Below are 5,000 nucleotides of genomic sequence, written 5' to 3'. Positions count from 1 at the left end.
TTCTGTCGTAGTCGGGGATTGTCTCGAAGGGCGCCTCGCTCATCAGGGGCATCTCCATTTTTTCAGGGTTGTCGTTTTCAGGTATTCGTTGGATTTGGTGGGTGTTCTGCATTATTCTTCTTAAATTCGTGGGTAGGAAGCGATGCCTCCTGCGTCGTATTCATTGTTGGTTTTTCTCTCTGCAATGAGGAGCGCCTCTAGCAGGCGCAGGCGTCAGGGTCGGCGGCTCTCCGATTATACTTATATTTTGTATAATACTGTCGCGGAGATGGAAATATTGTGAGTAGCACGGGCGTGGTTCATGATGGCACCCTCCTGGGCGTGACAGGAGATTATTTTTGACAGGAACGATCGTGGTCATTCCAATATAAGCGCCGGGGCATCCTCGGACAGGACATACAAATTGGTAGACCACGTTCTTCTGCTTGAGGGTTCTCTTGCTGGCGGAGAGGGGTTATTCTTCATCACCAGATCACGGGTGCGGCGGTTCTTATAATAAATTACAAGATTTATTCTCTTACTGTCTTCGGTCGGGGTGACGTTTTCCATGACGATTTTCTTCATGGAGTTCTCATCCTCACGGTACTGGGGATGCATCCGGGCCTTATAAAAGATCTTTATGTCATCTTGGGGGCAGGTTGTGTGTTCTCACCGTTGTACCATTTTCCAGGCCAGTTCGAATTTCTTTGTTTACGAGTTTGTTGGTGAAACCATTGTTCACCAACATTTGTGCAGCACGTTCGAATTCCTTGTTGGTGTCCTGCCAGGTGGAGCAGTGGGAGAGGGCCCTTTTTAATGAAGGTCCTGACTGTCGTGTTCTTAAACCTAGTAGGGCACTTCGCTATCCCCATTCAAGCAAAGTCCCAAATTGGTGGATTTTGTGTAGACTGATGTCTTCAAGTTCCGTTCCGTCTTTGTGACCATAACGTCGGGAAGGGGAGCGGTCGTCTGTGCTGAACTAAAAAAACAGTGTAGTTCAACACACTACATTGTTGGAAGGTCAGACGAAGGGCTTCAACCTCCTCCTCGTTGTCTTTTGAACGAAGACGCCGTCGATATATCGGGCATATTTCTTCGGCCGCTGGCCGTTTCTCTCAAGACACGTTCTTCTCGGTGCCCATGTAAAAATTTGCAAAAGAGGACGCCCAATGGAGAGCCCATAACGCCATCCTTCTGTCTATACATGTGCCCTCTGTGCGTAGTGAAAGGCGCCATCTTTGTACAGATCTCCAGCAGAGCCTTCAGGGAACCTTCTGGGATGTTCAGGGGGTCATTGTCGGCTCTCTATAGACTTTGTTTAGGATAATGTGGATGGTTTCATCCACAGGTACGTTAAAGTGAATAGACTCTCGTCCAGAGAAGCGATGGTCCCTGCGCCCGGGAGTCTCGGATCACCGAGGAATTCCACAGAGGACTTCAGGCTATAACTGCTCGGGACGTAGGGGGGTCAAGATATGATTTAGTCGTTTGGCTTAGGCGGCGGCGAGGTCGGGGCAGGTGTTTGGCTGATGATCGGGGCGGAGGATTGCCAGCCTTGTGTGTCTCGACATTCCCATACAGGTAACCAAGTTCGAAGTCACCTTCCCCCCATCGCAGGTGACTTGAACTTGGTTACCTGTATGGGAATGTCAAGACACACAAGGCTGGCAATCCTCCTCCGATCATCAGCCAAACACCTGCCCCTCTCCGCCAGCAAGAGAACCCTCAAGCAGAAGAACGTGGTCTACCAATTTGTATGTCCTGTCGAGGATGCCCGGCGCTTATATTGGAATGACCACGATCGCGTCTGTCAAAAAGGATCTCCTGCCACGCCCAGGAGGGTGCCATCATGAACCACGCCCGTGCTACTCACAATATTTCCATCTCCGCGACAGTATTATACAAAATATAAGTATAATCGGGAGAGAGCCGACGCCTTCGGCGTCTGCGCCTGCTAGAGGCGCTCCTCATTGCCGAGAGAAAACCAACAATGAATACGACGCAGGAGGCATCGCTCCTACCCACGAATTTAAGAAGAATAATGCAGAACACCCACCAAATCCAACGAATACCTGAAAACGACAACCCTGAAAATGGAGATGCCCTGATGAGCGAGGCGCCCTTCGAGACAATCCCCGACTACGACAGAAAGAGTAGATAATGACATCATTCATCCGCAGCCCAATAGCAGCCAAACTACCGATGATGTCAGCCGGCATGACATCACGCAACAGCAGGCCAATGGGAACGCTGGAATGAATGACATTCCCAGGTTGCGAAGATCTGTCAGGATCGAGCCCTTCGCAAAAATTTGGCTTGAAGTTCGCTGACTGCAACCAATCAGAATTCGCCATCCATGACCCCCTGAAGCCCGTGTATAAATTCAGAAGGACCTATGCAATCTGCCAGTCCTCTACTAGCTCCCGCTGGAGAATGACAGAAGAGTCTGTCGAAACGCGTCGCGGCAACAATTGTATATAACTAACTGTATAGAATATATAAAGAAGCAGAATCCAGATTTTGACTTTTCCCCATGAAATGACAAATATAGGCGAGCTGTTAGCACGCACCTCCACTGAAGAGAAGTCCGCAATAAGGAAAATAGAAAAAGTCTTCTACAAAATAAATGCAGCTGAAGAAGCAGCATAATATTCAATAGAACCTGTTTAAAAGAGGGTCTGCTGCCAAATTATATTATTACTATTATTATTATTATTATTATTATTATTATTATTATTATTTAGAGCACGAATCATATTTATATGGAAGAAGCCCACAGGGGCCACTGGCTTGAAATTCAAGCTTCCAAACAATATGGTGTTCATTTAAAAGAAGTAACAAAAGGTAACAGGAAATACAGAAAGAAGAGATAATTTATTAGAAAATAAAAAATAAATTAACAAATTAATAAATAAATAAAATGGAAGTAGATTATTCAATTAGATGGAGATTTGTTTTAGGGTAGTTATGTGTTGTGTCTTTGCTTGAACTTTTGAAGTTCTGATTACACAATATCTTTAGGGAGACTGTTCTACATCAAAAGACTCTTGAGCTAACAGCACAAGATTTTTGGTGAAAATCAAAGGGGGGGGGAAGCAGCTGGCCCAAAACTGAGTACTTTGAACTAAGTCCTTTTTCTGGTCAGAAACCTAAAATATTCCTAAGAGCTGGGTGGACCAGAATGTAGATGGTGACTATAGTTTCCACAATGCATTCCCTTTGTATACCATTAATGAATGGTTATTTTACCTCTTGAAATCACTTCCTCCTTTTTTTAAGCTTTATTTATTCAAGTAAGCTCTCTTACTGCTTTTTAATTCATCTGTTATTTCTGGATGGTACTCACACTTTTCCATTTTACATCTTTCTGAGGGCCACTTTATGTTCTCTTCTGGTCCCTCTTTTATCCCAACATCTAGTTCATTTTCATGTTCTTCATTTCATTCATCCATCATCCCAATATCCTTATTTTCAGCTTTAATATCTCCAGTTTCATTTTTTATATACTTTGCCCTTTTACATCATTTCAATCTTTCCTCTGCCACTTTGCTATCCTGAATATTTTCTCTTTCCTCCCCTTATGTGTTGAGATTCTGATTCCACTCAAAAAGTCCACTTCTTTACCCTTGTCACTGCCCTTTTAACCTCCCTCCTCTAATCCTTGTTTACATCTCTCAAATTTTCTATGCCCTAACTAAAAGGGATCTGGAAGACCTTCTTTAGTTACCCTTTGTACTGCACATCTTGATTCCATCACCATTTACAATATAGTATACGCATATGCAAATGTAAAAAATTAAGAAAATAGACATATGACTTTGTACAGTATTATATGTGTAGCCTAGCTGTACTTTAAAGTTTCTCACAGCTGATGCACCAGAAAACCTAGGTGTTTCTGGCTGTCTGGTTTGGTGTTCTGAGGTTACTTTGAAAAAAGGATTTTCCTTGGGGGTGTTTTTAACCAATCATTTTCAAAATTTCAAGTAATTTCTAGGTACTTATGAACACTTAGTGTCTGCATTTATGAATACTGTTGGTGTTTGTATTGGTATATAATGCACTTAGTCTAGCTAATAGTATTACCTTTGCGTAAGGTGGGTTAGGTTATCAGTGACAGGTATGTGCAAAGAGGCAATTTGCAGAAGGTTCTGGTATCCTGACCCTTATAAATCAAATAAGATGATTAACGTAGATCTAAGAATATTATACTTTTATTCTCATAAAAATGACATCTGGATTTTTGTTGGGATACTGGAATGAAAACATGAATATTAAGCTCCAAAAGTACAGTTCCTAACTAAAGCATTTTTAATTTTCTCATTTGTTCTAATTTTGTATTTTATGGGGTATACACAGTATGAAATGTGTAAGGCCTTCTGCCATTCTTATATTATTTATAATATTAATAACTTGGGAGGCTTTCTGTTAATCTGAACACCAAATTTCTATGGCGAGTATTTTTTCTATTTTTTAAGAACTAAAATAAACTGATACATGAACAAAATGTAAGAAATAACAGGGCTAAATTGACTTTATAGCCACGAAAGTTTTAGAGATTTTCACTCAGATATGAAGTTGAAGTCCTTCAAAAAAAGGTTACTTTAATGCCAGTCAAGATATCTTACAAATGATTACCCTCTGAAAATATGTAACAAATTTATCATATTCAACCATGCTTAAAAGCTAGCAGATGTATTTCAGGAGATTTACTATAAATTCATCTTTTTATTACACAGCTATCACAGGCCACTATTACCTCTTTGACAGAATATTTTGAAAACTGACATAACCATGATACCTATCAAAAGATTGGCAAGTGAGAGCACTCACTAAAAAACACTGCACGGTTTAGCAAAGGTAAACCATGCAGTGTTTTCATCCTTTAAAGCAGAGTTTGGTCTGGCAATTATTCGTTTTACCATTAAAATATAACAGCAAAATCAACTGACCCTGAAAAGTTTTCTTGTACATTAATGGTCAAAATGGTTTTTAGGGTAAAAAATATTTATATTTTTATTAAT

General features: G+C 41.2%; 1 protein-coding gene across 1 annotated transcript in view; it reads right to left on the bottom strand.

Annotated features, from left to right (window-relative positions):
• LOC136852935 (thioredoxin domain-containing protein 16-like) overlaps nucleotides 1-5,000 on the bottom strand; it is a 96,178-nt gene that overhangs the window by 17,672 nt on the left and 73,506 nt on the right. The gene's annotated exons all lie outside the window — the stretch shown is intronic.

Source organism: Macrobrachium rosenbergii, chromosome 3 (genome assembly GCF_040412425.1).
Source record: "Macrobrachium rosenbergii isolate ZJJX-2024 chromosome 3, ASM4041242v1, whole genome shotgun sequence".
Lineage (NCBI taxonomy): Eukaryota > Metazoa > Arthropoda > Malacostraca > Decapoda > Palaemonidae > Macrobrachium > Macrobrachium rosenbergii.
Note: the sequence above shows the minus strand (reverse complement) of the source record. Positions and strands in the feature narration are given on the sequence as shown.